We start from the raw sequence: 18423 nt of genomic DNA on the forward strand, positions 1-18423 counted from the left end.
TATAACCTGCTCTCCATTTCCACTGCACTACTCTGGCTCTCCATCATATGTTATCTTCCTTTCAGGGGCTTTCCAGGTGGTTGTTCTGTTGCATGAAGAACTGTCAGTTGTAACTTAAATGTTGCGCGTAAAATCAGCATTTCCCCAGAAGTATCAGTCAATATCTTCTCACTGGAAAAAGAAAAGCAATTCTGTTACCCAAATGCTGCATGAAAACTACCATATCTAGCTGTGGTTTTGTGAGTATCACAGCCGTTCAGTGGCTAGTTTCCATGACATAGTGAGTGACCAGAATATGATTCTTTCCACCACTAAGGCCTGGCATTTGGGAAATGTTTAAGAAACAATGTCATGTCTTAAAACCTGTTTCTGCCATTGTTTTAACAGGCTGAGTGTATCATCCAACGGGAAGGATTCATCTGCATGGAGGAAGACATGACTGAAAGGCATGTATAGTAAAGTTATCACAGAAATGTGTTGCTTGCATTACCATAAATAAGTCAAGTCTGTGAGAAAAGGTGCAAAATAACGCTGCGTAGCCACTGGTGTGTGTGGAAGATGATGGGAAACATCAGCTCTCTTCCACAGCATTGCCATGCAACATAATAAATAAATTGGTTTTGTTTTTGTTTTTGTTTTTAATTTATGTGCTGTTCGCTTCCTACCTCGAGCCATGGAACGTTCATTTACCTGGGTTAATTTTAAAAAGACAGGGCAAAGCATAATCTCTCAAGCACTTTTGTCTCTCCTTCCACTGTAAAATCCTTGCAAATGAAACTGTGCATTCTGATGACAATCTGTTAGAGGGACAAGGGATTCAGTCTGGCTTCTCTCACTTTGGACAAACTTCACTCAGGGTCAAACTGAACCCCATTATATGTATATTTGTATTTAACATGCAGCCTTTTCAAATAATTTTGCATTTCAAAGAAAACGCAAATAACATCAGCTACTGAAGGCAATAATTATCAAAACTATGGCAGGAGACTGTCTCTCTCTCTGTGTGTGATTTAATTATTTTCTCCTCATCAGCTTCCCAGAGGAAAATTCTTCATCCCAAGCCATTCCTCCCTTACACTGGGAGGAAATCCCCATGAGCAACAATGGGGAATTTCCTCTTGATGCAAATACCAGCTTTAGAGGGGATTTTCCTCAGGGTTGCAGCAGGAGAGGAAATGGTTAAATCTGTGTGTGTGTGTGTGTGTGTGTGTGAGAGAGAGAGAGAGAGAGAGAGAGAGAGAGAGAGAGAGAGAGAGAACACCCCACATTAACTAGGTGTTTAACATCATGTCCAGTTCAGCTTTCAGAAGCCGCTAGAGAGACCAGTGTTTTAGTGGACTGGAAAAGGAGGGGAAGCTCATCTTGTAGATACCTATACCTTCCTTATATCTATTTAATCACAGATTAAGCATCCAATCTCCTGTTGGGAGATAGCACTTTCATGACTCTGGGTCTGGATAGAACAATGTGAACACAAAGAGTGGTCTTAGCAGAGGTACCAAACAAAGTCCAGGTTTGATTTGTGCCAACCCCCACCAGGGCTTGATGCCAGAATATATGGGAAAGTGTCCCTGGCAGATGCTTAAGTACCTTTTCCATCATTGCTGAGCAGCTCCACAACCCTTACTGCTCTTTTGCTAGCAATAAAACACTAATACAGTTGACTGTTTCATCATGTCATCCTCTCAAGAAGCTGCTCCCATAATCACCTATGCAATTGGTTCATCTCCATATATGTGCAAACAGCTTCTCTAATGCACAGATTCTGGCAACTAACAAGAAAAACATCCTGTCAACATAGCATGGAAAGTACCTGTAAGATGAGTGACTGACCTGCAAAATAGATGGCATAATTGACTGGCATTTGGAATTCACTCTGTCGTTAAGGAAGTCAATAGTACTCTTTCATGCTGGAGTTACATGATTGTTAAGAATGGCATGACCTCTAAAAGAGTCCTCAGGAATAAGTCTAATGAAGTGTTCTGTTTACTTTGGCATACCTCACAGAAACCGCTGGCTGGTTTACTACAACAGTATAAGCTGTATAGGACCAATGACAGTGTTTGTTTGGTATGGTTCATTACTGTCTCCTTTTCTTCTGAGCTTGCAATGTTCCTCACAAGATCTGTTTCCTGACTGGCTGTGTTGGCACATGCATGGACCTCACACTGCACCTCGAGAACTGCGCGTCCTGTTCCTGTGCCACAGACACTGTATGTGTTGGAGATATGATGCAAATCAGACCAGTGGCGTAGCGTGGGTTGTCAGCACCCGGGGCAAGGCAAGTAATTTGTGCCCCCTAACCGTGGATTTGCGCCCCCTAACCCTAACCCCCAGGTGTTGCGCCTGGTGTGGCCGTCACCCCCTGCACCCCCACGCTACGCCACTGAATCAGACTTGCACTTCCAGTCCCTGTCTGAAATATGCCACTGTTAATGGTGTGACTCTTGTTAATGGAGTGACCGATGTATGTTAGCTACAGGTAAAAGGTAAAGGACCCTTGGATGGTTAAATCCAGTCAAAGGCGACTATGGGGTTGTTGCGCTCATCTTGCTTTTCAGGCCGAGGGAGCCGGCGTTTGTCCACAGACAGCTTTCCAGGTCATGTGGCCAGCATGCCTAAACCACTTCTGGCACAACAGGACATCATGCCAGGAGTCAGAGTGCATGGAAATGCTATTTACATTCCCACCGCAGCAGTACCTATTTATCTACTTGCACTGGTATGCTTTCAAACTGCTAGGTTGGCAGAAGCTGGGTCAGAGCAATGGGAGCTCACCCCGTCACATGGATTCAAACCGCCAACCTTCCAATAGGCAAGCTTAAGAGGCTAAGTGGTTTAGCCACAGCGCCATGTGCTCCTGTAGAGCTCAACCCTGCCACCACTCCACCTAACCTGGGCCAGAGAGCAAGAGATAAAGTACCACTCTCTATTTCAGGGGCCTCAGGCAAAAGAAACCGAGTTACCAAAGGAAACTAAGTAACAGATGTGATCAAAGAAGTCCAGACACTAGTTTATAACCAAGGCTTAACCCAAAGAGACACACCAAAATGAAGAGGTAGATGTTTTATTAATAATGGTTAAAATAACAGTAAACCATGAAACCTGTTTACCACATAGGAGAAATAGGAAAGGGAAATACTTTTCTGTTAAGGAATATAGGACCATTTGGGGAATCACAAAACATTACAAAAACAACCAAGCAAAGCTAATCTAACCAATGAATTCATGTCCCCACAAAGATGCAACACAGGTGCCCGTCTGGAAGATAAAGTCCAAGTTTAAACATCACACAGAGAACATATAGGTAACTTATACCCTTTTGCGTAGTAACCAGTCTGAATCTTCCCATCAGTGAGTAGATATCTAGGCTGGAACTTTCCAGAACAGAGAGTCCAGAGTGTACATGTAACTCTGCAGCTCTTGAATGCTTCCCAATTAGAGAACTTGCCATCTTTGGTCTTGAAGCCCTGATGCAGACAAGATAACACAGGTGCAATTAATGAGCATGCTATCAACTAGCAGACAGAAAATCTGCTTTCTCACAAGCTCACCTCTTTACCCAGAAGTCTGAGCTCCAAACAGTATCAACATTTGAGAACAGAACCTAAGATTTAATTCAGTTTTGTGTAGTGTGAATATGTATGTGAATGATTCTGGTGGTTGCGTTATGTGGGTTTTTTGTAATATTTATGGTTTTTATGCTATATTGTAATTATGTTGCATTTTGATGTATCTTGATAAGCTTTAGTGTTTTGTATATGATTTGTAATTATGTTACTTAAAATGTGGATATATGAGGAACATTATTTTTGGTTTTGAATGTGAAATTTGTACTGTGTTTTCTTAAATGGAATTATTTTTGTTGAGATCTGTAAAAGTATGAAGCAGTATCTCAATTAAATAAACAAATTCATCTTGTCATGAAGCCACTCACGAGCAAGTCAGTGCATTTGTGGAATGCTATGCCGCTGCCCCCCTCCAATAAAAAAAAACCCACCCAAATGCTTGACAACTTTGCAGCAAACAAAAATATTGGAAAAGTAGGATAAAGCATTTATTCCCAGGGCAGCTGACATGCAACAGTAAGAATAAAAGGAAGCAGTGCCATACAAATGGCAGGACAAAAACTATAGCAGGAAGAAGAAAAAACCACTAAAAGTCTGGGAGAAATAAACACCTTCTCATTTGGTGATGAGAAGACAGAGTAAGCATCATTTAAATAATAAATTAACAACAACATCTCACACTTTCACCCACACTCAGTAGCCCCGGAATGAAAAAGTTCTGTATCCTATTCAAAGCGGAAGACACACCCTAATCCTCTTCATCTATGATTTATTCTATAGGTAAAGGCATAGGAAAATCACACAGAGCCAGGCTGAAGGTTGACAGCCCCAGTGGTCATATATGACGTATAGGCAGGCCATTCTGAGAGGAAAGCATTAGTGGACTAGATATATAGCCCAGTGGCTCAACAGTGTATTTGCAGCTTTTCTTGGCAAACACTCTGACTCATTTCCTCTGCAGGTCATCCAAAACCTGTACTAAATCTAGCCCAAAGAAGGGTTCTAGTGAATTCAAAAGCTTGTTACTATACTTGGTTTGCTTTGGTTTAATTATCTTCTATAGATAAAGTCAAATGACATGCCAAAAATAAACTAGCTTAACAGTCCATATAGATATTAATTCCTCCCGGTAGGCAGCAGCAACACACCTGCCAGGAGGTCAGGTAAGCCCCAGCCTGTCATCTGCTGCTGCCCATAGTTAAGCAAACGAATTCACTCCCACAAGATGTAGCAGAAAACTTCTTTTGTAATAGCTGGTGGGCTATGATTTTAAATTTTTACATCCCCCCTCCCTTGGGAAAGGAGCTGAAAGTATTAAGAAGAACAAAAAGAGAGATTTATAAATGCACAGTGTGATTTCTTAGTTTTATGGCTGTGCACAGCACCCCCCTCAATCCAGGGCTCTGACCTGAATTAGAGACCCCAAATCAATTAAATAGTGGGGCTAATATTTAATGAGGGTTTTAAAAAAACCCTTTATGATGCAGAGGTGGGGGGGGAGGTGACACTGCCGCCTCTTTCCTTCTCCTCCCATCCATACTGCAGAGAGCAACAGGATTCAGTCCCTGTGGGAAACATGTTGGCAAAATAGATCCCTGTAGCCAGCAGGACTGCACTTCTTGGTGTGCAATTCTCAGCTGCTGTGTCAGGCCTGCTGGGCCTCCCTCTCATTTCTTTATACCCAGTGTGTGTCCCAGCTTGGTGTGGTTTGGGGCCCTGCTGTCTTTTCCACCACCACCAAACATTTCTGAACAGGGACCAAAACCTGCTTCTCTATCTCAATAACCCTCATGCCAAATTGGGCAACCTTATATCTTCAGAGGAATCCATATTGGTGCAGCATGGAATCATCATGTCAAAACGGTCGACATCACCCCAAATTGGGGGACGACATCTTCAGAGGCATCCAAATTTGTGCAGTTTGGAATGGTTCAGCCTGCCATCTTTATTAAAAATGGTTTCCCGCTGTTTCCAAATGTAGACCAAAACATGTTCCTTGGTCTTGGAAACCATCGTGCCAAATTAGAATGATGGTATCTTCACATGGAAGTAAAGTTTGGTACCCAGAATGAAGTATTTGATGAAGGTCAGGGAAGCTGGGGCACGCCAAGATAATGGAAAAAATAGTCATATAAGTCAGAGATTAGGGTGGGTGATGATTAAGCTGGATTTCTTATTGATTACACAGTAATGTACTGAAACTATAGATATGGCTTATATGTATCAACATGTTCTTAATACTTAGTCATGTATTAGGCATTGGTTACTCAGCTGCCCTGAGCCCAGTCTTGGCTGGGGAGGGCGGGGTATAAATAAATATTAATAATAATAATAATAATTACTTCTTTTATCTATGAAGATAATAAAACAAAATATAACTTTTTTAAAAGGGGTTGCAGCTTTTGGAAATACTACAAAAACTCTGCAAACTGTGTCCCACCACAGGCCACAGTAGGAGAAATAAATAAAATAGCATGTACCCAAAAGCAATCATAGTTTTATTATGTCACCTTCAGATCCCAGAAAAATCATCTTTGAACACACTCGTGCAGCCAAAGGGTGACCTCTAGAGGCGACGTGTCTACCAGGAAAAGGAATCTGAGACAGACAATGAGACATTATTTTCTCAAAAAGCAAAAGAACGTGTGTTGGTCTATTAAAAACATTTCATAATTCTTTTCTGGGTGGCTCAGTGGCTGTCCAACTACCGGGCCTCACTCAAAGGTGTGCATCATACTGTTTGGGGAGATGATTGCATTTTTATAGTATATATTGTTGTTGTTTTATTATTTCTTGTGTTTTACATTGTTGTGACCTGATGAGATCATGTATGATGAGAAACATGATATAAATTCTAGGAATAAATAAATGGGTTAGTGAATAATTATTAGCCTTTGAAAAGCTGCTTCAGACTGCAATCCTACAGCACACTTACCTGGGAATAAGCCTCATTTAACTCTTTAAGGATTACCTCTTGAATAGATGTGTATAGGATTGCTCTGCCAGTAATGTTTTAACACTTGCCTTTTGCATACGTGTGTGTAACCTATGGTTAAAATGATTAAGCAGCTTTAAAAATGACTGAAAGTAAAGAAATTATATATCTTTATCACTAAGATTTTTATCCTGGTTGTCAATGAAATAATCAGGTTGGCTGATTCAGCTGTTCTCATAAGGGAAAAATCCCATCCTACTTGTTATAAATTATTTGGACACTTCCAGGCTTAGATTCAACAGAACCATCAATATATGGCAGGCATAGGCAAATTCAGCCCTCCAGATGTTTTGGGACTACAACTCCCATGATCCCTAGCTAACAGGACCAGCGGTCAGGGATGGTGGGAACTGTAGTCCTAAAACATCTGTAGGGCTGAGTTTGCCTATGCCTGATACACTGGTACCTTGGGCACTTAATTCGTTTCGGAGGTCCGTTCTTAACCTGAAACTGTTCTTAACCTGAAGCACCACTTTAGATAACGGGGCCTCCCGCTGCCGCCGCGCTGCCAGAGCATGCTTTCTGTTCTCATCCTGAAGCAAAGTTCTTAACCCGAGGTACTATTTCTGGGTTAGCAGAGTCTGTAACCTGAAGCGTATGTAACCTGAAGCGTATGTAACCTGAGGTACCACTGTATTCATATTTTAGCTCTCAGTCCAAATAGCAAAGACTCCTATAGACTTCAGATGAAATTGCATTACTGGTTTCAAACAGAAGGTGTCACTTTCTTCAAATGCGTGGAACAAGGAAAATCAACTTCCTGCAAATCAAGCAAAATGTAATTCTTTGGTCAATTTCCAATTTGACCCTTTGACGTTTTGCCCTGTGGAGCTTGAAATTGTGACCAGCTATATCTGCAGGGAATTATTACTTTCCATACCCAGGCCTCACGGGGGGGGGGGGGAGGGGGGAGTTGGCAAGTTTCGAATAAGGAAACGGTATGTGCAACCCTGTGCATGTTTACTTAGAAATAAGCTCCACTGAGTTTAATGAGGTTTGCAGCTTGGTAGGCAAGTCCTCTCTACTGCCTTCAACATGGATTTTCCCCTCAGCTCCCACTGTAGGCAGCTGTGCTCTGGTGGGTCCTGAGCTAGGAACAGAATTACATTTGAAGGAAACATCACTATCCATGGTCTTGGTTTTTCTAAAACCTCAATGGCGAACCTCCAGTTTATCATTAAGTGCTCCCTGGTTCCAAATCCTCATAGACTGCATTTCTTCCTGAATCTGTATTGCTTCAGCAGAAAGAGTTGAGAATCCTTCTTGTCATAACATTGCTATAAATATCCCTGAAAAGAGAACATTCCCAAGTCATCCATTTTCTTATTGGCATTCATAAAAGGAAGAGGTTTATCTGAATCTAGCCTGCAGCACTTAAATTTGCTATAGTGCTGATAGTTCACTGTTGCCCAGAGTTCTAATGCTGTAACATAGATATCATGTTCCCAAAGCAAATACCTGCCATTCTACTAAGAGCATCATGTTCATTTATTGAACAACAGCAGTGTATATTAAACAGATATAATCAAAATTCTAAGTGGAGTTCCAACTGTACAAATCAACATCAAAACGCCAAAGCAATATCGTGTGAGCAATACAAAAATTCAGTAGCACAGGAATCAAGGAAAGCCTGTGTGTGTGTGTGTGTATGTGTGTGTGTGTTTTCAAAACATCTGAAGCAAATAATGATGTTTGACCAAACAAAGGGCATCCCAAAGTGTAGAGGTAATAGCAGGAAATGCCTCTTTTTGGATCAGCACCATATGAAATCGTGTAGGATGCTGTGCATGAGTAAATATTTCCCCAATGATCTAAGTGTTCTTGCAGGTCAATAAAGAGATAGAGGGTCCTTCATGTAACCTGTCCCCAAGTTGTTTAGGGCTTTATATACTAATTGTTGAAGATGGTCTGGTAGCTATTTAGTCACCAGTGCAACCAACTAAGGCAACAGAAGTCCTTTGTTTCTCAGCTGCATGGTAAGAAGGAACCCTAGGTGGGGGAAGAGTATGTCCTTTGCCTTGGGGCAAAATAATGTTGCTTTTAAGATTGGCACCATCTATCTGGGTGCCTGTCCATAATATTATATTCAGCTTGTATATTTGTGGATAGATAATGCAAAAACAATATTGGGGTCTTCTCACAAGGGAACTACAGTAAAGCTACAAACCACTTTCCCTGGAACTTCCGTACCACTTGAGGAGATAAAAAAGCATGGACCAATACTAAGTTATTGTTATTTTTTAGTTGTTTAGTCGTGTCCGACTCTTTGTGACCCCATGGACCAGAGCACGCCAGGCACTCCTGTCTTCCACCGCTTCCCACAGTTTGGTCAAACTCATGCTGGTAGCTTCGAGAACACTGTCCAACCATCTCGTCCTCTGTTGTCCCCTTCTCCTTGTGCCCTCCATCTTTCCCAACATCAGGGTCTTTTCCAGGGAGTCTTCTCTTCTCATGAGGTGGCCAAAGTATTGGAGCCTCAGCTTCACGATCTGTCCTTCCAGTGAGCACTCAGGGCTGATTTCTTTAAGAATGGATAGGTTTGATCTAATACTAAGTTATATCCACGGCTTTTCAGTATTTCTCAACAGCGAAACAGTCTGAACACCTTAAATTTCAACAACAGGGGGGACGTTTCTCATGGGGGGGAAAAACCCCAACTGTTTGTACTTCACTTTTTGGTTTTCAGAATAATGTGGATCAGCAATGAATCCTATTGCAGAACTGGTTGGCTGTTCATTTAATGAGCTTCCTTGATAAATTCTCACAACTTAAAAATTAAACACACAAACACACATTCTAAATACCTATTCTAAAACAAAACCTTAAAACAATGCACTATAAAACTACAGCCAAGAATTAAGGTCCATGCACACACAATGTAGTCTAATGTCTGTTTAATGCATTAAGCCCTCTAAGGACAAGCAGGGTTTGCTGCCACTCTGTCTTAAGCACTGCTTGGACTCCCTCAGGTTGCCCCCTTCCTGACTCCAGCAGTGCTATGCGTGCCCTTTTATTCCATCTGGCCAAAACCCTCTAAACCAATCACAATTTTCTATCTGGCAACTTGACAATTCCATTGGCCTATACCTATGAGCCAATTAAGCACAGATAGAATGCTCCCTCAAGGACCTATTACTGCCTGACTTTTGCACTGCTTTTTTATTCTGTTGGCCGGTGCTAAAGCAAATGGGCATACCTGTAGACCTCCAAATAAAAATAGTTGCTACTGTAAATGCTGCTGTTTCTTGGCAGGCTGCCAACTGTCAGGCCCATAAATATATTGTGTCTTTTAGACCTCAGTAAATTGCTACCTTTTACCTGGTTACTGCCTTATGGGAAAGCTGAGGTGCTCAATCAAGTGCTGACTGCATGGTGTGTTTTTCAATTGTTGCTGTGTTTTATTACGATTATCACTTTAAATGGAAAACATACATGTGACTGGTGGTGTTTTGGATTCTACAATATGCACCCATTCTCCTTGATGTTGTTGTTGCTTTGCCTTTGCTTCCCTTAGTGATGAACTTTATCAACTTGAACTTGGCCTAGGTAATGGAAAAACATTTGCTCTCACAGAAATTTGGCTGAAAATTTAGCAGCCTGTGGTATAAAGCTTTGCAAGCTTGGAAGTTCGTTTTAGTGATACTGAGTGATGGCTAAATCCTCTGAGATGTTGAGTGGAGATGGGTCCTAGCACTGTGTATGAATAAGGTCAAGGTTCAGGGCCTGATGTCTCCAGTTAAAATAATTTCTGGTACCCGAGATTCAAAGGCCTCTGCTGAGGATTTGGAGTTCTGCTGTCAGTCAGAGTAAAAAGTACTGGATGAGGTGGATCAATGATCTGCTTCAGGAGAAGCAAATTCCTTGAATCAGCCCTGAAAATTGAGAAATCTTTCTCATACTAGTGAAAGTATGTGAGCAATCTCACTGGAGATTTCCTATTCAAACATCATATATTTCATTGGATCTGATTAGCTCCCAGCTTTTTGAAAGAGAGAGCAGTTCACTTAGCTGTGCCAAAAAACAAGTTTGATGTGAAAAGATAATATGCAGGCTATTTTAAATTTTTATTTGTCCCTAAATATGTTAATCGGCATCATTTCTCACACGCACACACACTTTTTTTAAAACTGTATTTCTGCCATGGGTGTAAATAAGATCCTCTCCAGGGATGGGAGCTTATTTAGAATAGAAATCTAAGTTCGTCCTCTAAACTGCGGAAGATTATACGTTTATTCCTTTGCCTTAAATGACTCGAGTTAGAATGTGCATGAAATGTTACTGGCTTTGACAGCTGTTATGTCCTGCTTTGATCTCCAATCTTAATTTATTTAGGGCTTGATATGGAGGGCTAGTTACTTTACACACCCCACTTAAATTAATTGAGAGTGGAATGGAGAGATTCTGATTTGCTCTCTGTGGTATCAAAAAGTTAAAAGTCCCCATGGAATGTCCTGTCTTGCCCTACATACAGTTGTACCACATGTACTTAGAACCAGATCTTAAGATGACAGACAGAACAAAAAGGCTTTAACCTGGTGCCAAAAGACAGCTGTGTGGGCGTCAGGCAAGCTCCCCTAGGAAGAGCATTCTACACTCTGCCTCTCTCTCATGACCACCTTCTGAGCTTCATATGCAGGGGGAACATGGAGAAGGTACACATGGGGAAGGTAGTATTCCATGAGAATATCTGATACATGTGCATGGTCTGAATGCTACGGTGCAAATAAGTGATTCTATCCTTTTTGGTCCTGAGCAGTGGGAGGGAAGACACTTAGACAGAGCATAATGTATACATGTGGGAAATTATATTAACTGCTCTATATTCCAGTAAAGTCATCAGGAAGATCAAGAATTTGCCTCCACATGATGGTCAAATGAGCCAACCAGTACACAAAGACTTCTTAGGCTGTAATCCTAACTCCAATTACTTGGGAGTCAGTCTCATTGAATTCAACAGGACTGACTTCTGAGTAGGCATGGTTAGGATTGCCTTGTGAGTTGTGAAGATGGTTTCAATAATTTGGGAGGAACATTTTAATCTTTCTCTATTCTTTGAATAGAAGACTGTGGTGAGGGTCCTCTGGGCCATAGTCAGGACAGCTGAAGGACCTGAAAAAAATCTCTGGGCCATATGTTTGACACATCCTTTCTTTCTGTCAGAGAAAGAAATATACTCCAAATGTATGCTGAATAACTGGGATCTCCCATTTCTTGAATCCCTGTCCTAGGTGCTGGAAGAGATGCTGTGTTTAGTTATGTTAAATGATATCACCACTTCACATTTTTATATTGGCTTTTAGAGTGTTTCAAAAGGCTTTATTTATTTTATCTCAGTTACTAATTACACATGGGACGCAGGTGGCGCTGTGGGTTAAAGCCTCAGCGCCTAGAGCTTGCCGATCGAAAGGTCGGCGGTTCGAATCCCTGCAGCGGGGTGCGCTCCCGCTGCTCGGTCCCAGCGCCTGCCAACCTAGCAGTTCGAAAGCACCTCTGGGTGCAAGTAGATAAATAGGGACCGCTTACCAGCGGGAAGGTAAACGGCGTTTCTGTGTGCGGCTCTGGCTCTGGCTCTGGCTCTGGCCAGAGCAGCGATGTCACGCTGACCACGTGACCCGGAAGTGTCTCCGGACAGCGCTGGCCCCTGGCCTCTTAAGTGAGATGGGCGCACAACCCCAGAGTCTGTCAAGACTGGCCCACACGGGCAGGGGTACCTTTACCTTTACCTTACTAATTACACATCTTATTCTCATATTCATGATCAGTTCCAAGGTGAAGGGTGGAAGAGGATTTTGAGGGAAAACAGGTGGTGATAGAAGAATAAACTAACTTTATCTCCAAAAGTGACCCTTATTTCGGAGACTCACATTTCCTTGTTGTAATCCACCACAGCTACACACAGAAGAAGTTGAGATGAAAGTACAGGACTGTGGTTTCTTTGCTCAAAAAAATCAGTACAGCTTATCGAAGAACTGTGTGGTCACCAGGTTATCAACAGCCACTAGCCCTTGGCAGAAGCCCCTCGAACAGTGAATAAATAAGAACATTTCTAAGAGGTAGGCCTGTCAACCATTTAAACCATTTTAGTTTATAAATCACCTCTTTTTAAAAATGAGATATTGAGATGAATCTGAGATTATTGTGGTTTTTAATAAATTCAGAGCACCTTGTGCAAAAGAGCCCTCACAAATTTCACCTTCTTCATCAGTGACATTCAAGGCTCTTGTGGCTAGTGTGCACTATGAGTACTCCGCTGCCACTCTCTGCTGCATTGAACCAAGCACTAGAATTGCAATAGTCCATGCTGGGAGCCTTGCACTGAGATGTGACCTCAGTCCCAGGCCTGTTACCATAGCTGTTAGTAGCAGATCTTAGTGGGGATTAATAGCAGGACAACAAGAGGGGATTTTGTGAATTTTTATGACTTGTACTTCAAGCCAGGAAGCATAAGCACCCACCATCTATTTCACAGTGATGAGGATCTCCCTGCCCTTACCACATTTGAGCACATTACATATTAACATCAATTCCATATGGATACCTATCTGGACATTTGAATGCCTTGTATCAATTGATATTTTAAAATAAGTTCTACATACTGATGGTTATTGTACAGTAAGCCCGTGAACTATGCCCATTTAACTTGTGCACATTTGTAAAGAAACCAGAGGCTTTCCTTTTAGGGATTACAGGGAAGGAAATAAGAAGAAAGGACTGTAAACTTTTCCAATATGCAGTCACAGAAGCAAGAATTTTATTGGCCCAGAAATGGAAGCAAGAGGAAATACTGACGTTAGAAGAATGGAGAATGAAATTGACAGACTATGCAGAGTTGGACAAATTAACTGGGAAAATCAGATATCTTCGAGACTAAGGGAGCTGGGCATGTTTAGCCTGGAGACGAGGAGGTTAAGGGGTGATATGATAGCCATGTTCAAATATATAAAAGGATGTCACATAGAGGAGGGAGAAAGGTTGTTTTCTGCTGCTCCAGAGAAGCGGACACAGAGCAATGGATCCAAACTACAAGAAAGAAGATTCCACCTAAACATTAGGAAGAACTTCCTGACAGTAAGAGCTGTTCGACAGTGGAATTTGCTGCCAAGGAGTGTGGTGGAGTCTCCTTCTTTGGAGGTCTTTAAGCAGAGGCTTGACAACCATATGTCAGGAGTGCTCTGATGGTGTTTCCTGCTTGGCAGGGAGTTGGACTCGATGGCCCTTGTGGTCTCTTCCAACTCTATGATTCTATGAGACCAAAAGCTTATCGAAGACTGGGAGAAATTTGCAGATTATCTGAAAAGTATATGTGATGTGCAAACAACACTAGTGGGGTGTCAAGAAGCACTGTGAATTTTAAGATGTATTGTTAAAAAGAAATAGAAGTGGGAGGGAAGTCCAATGGCAATACAAAATATGGGGAATGCGTAATTGAGAGATTGATATGGATGATTGTCAGAGAAGCTGAAGGAAGTCCAAAAAGAGATAATTTGTTAAAATTTGGATAAAATTGTATATTTGTGTGGAAAACTAATAAAAATTATTTTTCAAAAAAACTTGTGCACTTCAGCTTTATGCACTTGGCAAAATAATGTTTAATAAATTAAAAGGGGGGGCAGAAAGAGGGTGGACATCTGGGGGGGGAGACTTTGGCAATCCCACCCACCATTGCACCCAACGTGTTTTGACGATTCAGGATTTTGGCTTTAGGTGCCATCCCCGGAAGGAACCCCCTGTGTAAGTTGTGAGCTTATTGCATTATCAATGTCAGCTGGGGGAGGGGTTTCCCTTTTCTTTAATTTTTCACCATCCTTCTTTTTTTAAAATTTGTTATAAAAATTAAGTTTTTAATAAAAATAACAGCCAGCATCAGAACTGACACACAGCAGTGCCACAAGAGACACTCATGAGTGGGCAAGCAGGTGTAACCCACTGCAGAGAGAAGAGTCTTTTATTTTAGGGACATAGCAACTATTTATGCTTCCTTTGCCTTGCTGGGCAGTGCTCTCCAGGGTCTCAAACAGAAGTCTTCCTCGCCACTCTATTGTGGCAGCACTGGGGATTCAGCCTGGGACCTTTAGCATACGAACTTTGTGCTCTGCCATGGAGGCATAATCCCACCCTGCAGGCAGGTAGGTAGAATTGGGCTGCTATCTGCCTGCTCCACTATAAGCCTGCACAACACTATTCTCTGCTTTGCGAAAAGGTTGTCGCATGGAAGGTTTGAGACAAAGAAAACACCATCAGTAATCCAGTCTGTCGACAAGGTAGGAATTTTGAATATCAGGTAATATGCAAGCTGACACCACCCAATGGGAACAAATTGCTTTCCCAAATGTATTTCTTTTTTGTTTCAGAGTCCTACTGAGAACCCATTAATTTTCATCAACCACAGTTCTGCAAATCTCACATTAATAACTCTCCCAAAGTGACTTGTTCCACTAATAACTTTTCTAAGGGAGTCTTTCAGCATGTGTCTCAGAATACAAGCTTAGTAGGTAGAAAACAATAATTGTATCCAGCTGTGCAGTCACTTATTTTTTGTTGTGTGGTTCTTGAAATAAAAGAGCAATGGGGAGAACCTTTTAGAAGCCTGTATGTTCCCGGCAAAGGATGACCCCACCATGTGCAAAATGTCTGTATTTCAAAATGTATTGGTGCCTCATTGGCAACTAAATTACACTTCTGCCAACATTCATGAGCCTTCCCAAAATGATTTATAGCAAATGCATTTTGGATGCTTTCATGTTTTCTTTGACTTAAGTGATTTTATTTATAACACATGATTCATTGCATTTATTTGGTTACTGACATTTAGGCAATAGTCCTAACTTATTAAGTAGTAAGCCCTGTTGCAAAAGTCAGGCTTACTTCTGAGTAAACACTTATAGGATTTTCACCTGTAGTAATAGGAAGAAATATCAATCTATCCCCAATTTTAAATCAATTGCCAAAAGTTTCTCAAGCTTTGGGCTGCTTTTAAGCAATAACTTATGGGGAGGATACACTGCTTTCCATAATATGTTTCAGATAGGTGTCATACAATACTTCTTGAACCAAAGGTAATGCATTTTATTGTGTGATTCTTTACATGTCTGCTATGTTCCATTAAGGGTGGCATGTAACAATATTCCAAAGGTGGCTGACAAGTTGATTCTGTTAGTAGGCTATCATCCCCAAGAACAGACATTGAGATCTTTCTGTAGTTGTATACCAAGCACGGAAGATGACACACCTCTTGAAATGGCTCTGCTTCCTGGTAGCAGAGGGTATAACATCAACAGTGACACAGTAAAATTTCCTAAGCCAAAGTGTTACATATTTAAATCTCTTGGCTGGATTCATCTGAGGAATGAAATTTAGGAGATGATAAAGCAAAGCAAACAAGTCTTTGTTGAAGAAATATCTATGTTAGCTATGGAGCTGCTCTAAGTTCTGCAGGTTTATTCACTGACCTTGGTATCTGTCACCTTAGTCATCCCTCTGTAGTGGCAGCCCCAAATCTTTTTCAACCCATGCTCCACCTTTAGATCAAATATGTGTTTGGGGATCCACTTCTTTATTTATTTTTACCATGTAGATGTATGGTATACTGGGAGTTCACTGAGTGATTTGCAATAGAGAGGAAATTTGGAGTAATAATTCCTGCTAAACAATAACAACAAGAAAACTTTTCCCCAAATTAGGCATCTGAGATGAAGAAAGCTTGGTATGGGGATGGGAACCTGAATGGGCTGTGAGCTCAGTTCTGTTACTGGGGGGAAATTGAGGGTCGAGTGTGTGTGTTTGTAAGCACCCTGTTTCTAAAAGTGTGTTGCTTCCCTCACCAAACCATGATTTTGCATCTGGCTCTGCTTGATGGATCTCAGGGTCCAATAAAAACTAATCAAACAAACAAACAAACAAACAAACAAACAAACAATCAGATACTGCAGTCCTGAAGTCTATCTGCCCCATCTCTATCAGGTAGGTCATATCTACAAAAAGTATAGGAAAAGCTCAATAATGATTGTGTTGCAGGTGAAGCACTACTCACACTTCTTCAGTTCCTTCTAAGAAGGTGCAAGGGCAATCTGAGTCTAGTTTTCCATGACACAGCTGATGGCAAATATTTTATTCAGCACATTCCTCTCCGAGTACTGCATTTTTATTAGTTCTGTTATCATTTGACTCAAAGCACATTGTTCAATATTGGTTCCCCCCCCCCCCCGCCTGCCCCGATACCCAAGGAAACAAATGCCAGAGTGGAAACACATGAAAATCAAGATACTCAATGAACACACAAATGAGAATCCTGGGTTGATTTGTGTTGTGTAAAAAGGTGCCTATGGGAGTGGGTGCAGGCATTTTGCTCCATGAAGGAATATATGTAGTCCTGTCTCAGACAGAGACAAGAGCAGGTAATATCCATCCCTTCTGTTTTCAGAAGTTTAGTACAGTTGTATCTTGGATCCCAAACGCCTTGGTACTTGGACGTTTAGGCTCCCAAACGCCGCAAACCCAGAAGTGAGTGTTTGAGAACGTTCTTTGGAACCCGGATGTCCGACTGGGCTTCTGCGGCATCCAATGGGCTGCAGGAGCTTCCTGCAGCCCATCAGAAGCCACACTTTTCTGAACATTTTGGAAGTCAAACAGACTTCTGGAATGGATTCCGTTTGACTTCCATGGTACAACTGTATCTAATTCCTGTCCCTAACAAGAGAAAACATGCCATTCTAGTTTTCTAAATGCAGGGCTTGTTGATGTTCTTTTAATTGGGGCAGAAGCATTTAAAATATGCAGCCTCTCACCTGCGTTTTGAAGTACTACTGACTTTAAAGGCTATGCCGCTACAACATCTTTGAAGGCAGAGTGCGGATCTAACTCCTCAAGTGCCTACCATCTGTTTGACCTTCATACTACACAGACATCTGTGGTACTCTGGTTTAAATAATAATGTTGCTCTCCATCTCTAGAGACTAAGAGCATTTTTCCATTCACTAACACTAACAACACCTTTGAGCCTCTGTTTTGCTATTTGTGGACACGTGAGAATGTTTTTTGAAAAGCGGCATTAGAAAACAGGAAAGAAAAAAATATATGTACAGTATAGATTTTACATTCACATAAAAGATATGTGGGGGGCACATTCTTGATCATTGCCTTTGTCTTGGAACATGATACAATAAGGATTTTGCCACTGTGGATTGCAGAGAAACCAGTGCTCTGACCCTGGTTTGAGAGATAAAGAGACCGAGGAACTTCTACACTGCAGTTTGTTTGATTGAACTTATATCCTACCTTTCCTGCAATGAGCTCAAGGTGGAGTATTTGGTTTTCTTCCTTCTTATTTTATTCTCACAACAACCCTGTGAGGTAGGTTAGGCTGAGAAACAGACTGGTCCAAAGTCACCCAGTGAGCTTCATGGCTGAGTAGAAATTTGAACCCTGGTCTCCCAAGTCCTGGTCCAGAACTCTAACCACTACACCACCCCAGTTCACTGGCCTTTGGTTGCTATTGCAATCTTTTAATGGCACACAAAGGTTTTTCATATGTTACACTGAATAGCTATTCCTAGTATGTTTCATTCTCCCCTTTCTGGGTAGCTTTTGCTGAATGCAATCAAACCCTGAGAGATTAATCTCCAGAGAGACTATTGGGTTGCTGAAATTTAATAACGAATAACTCAAATCTGTTTTATCCAGATGCTGCCCAAAGAAGACCATGAACAATATGCAGGACTCTTATCAAATTCTCAGTGATCAGACATACTTACAGGTTCAGGGCTGATGACAGGAATTCAGCTCCCATGTGACAGCCTCCTTGAGCTCTTTATCTTCAACCTTTCCTGACTCAGAACCCACCTTTGCCCAAATATGCATTTA

This window comes from Podarcis cretensis (genome assembly GCF_951804945.1).
Source record: "Podarcis cretensis genome assembly, chromosome: 2".
Lineage (NCBI taxonomy): Eukaryota > Metazoa > Chordata > Lepidosauria > Squamata > Lacertidae > Podarcis > Podarcis cretensis.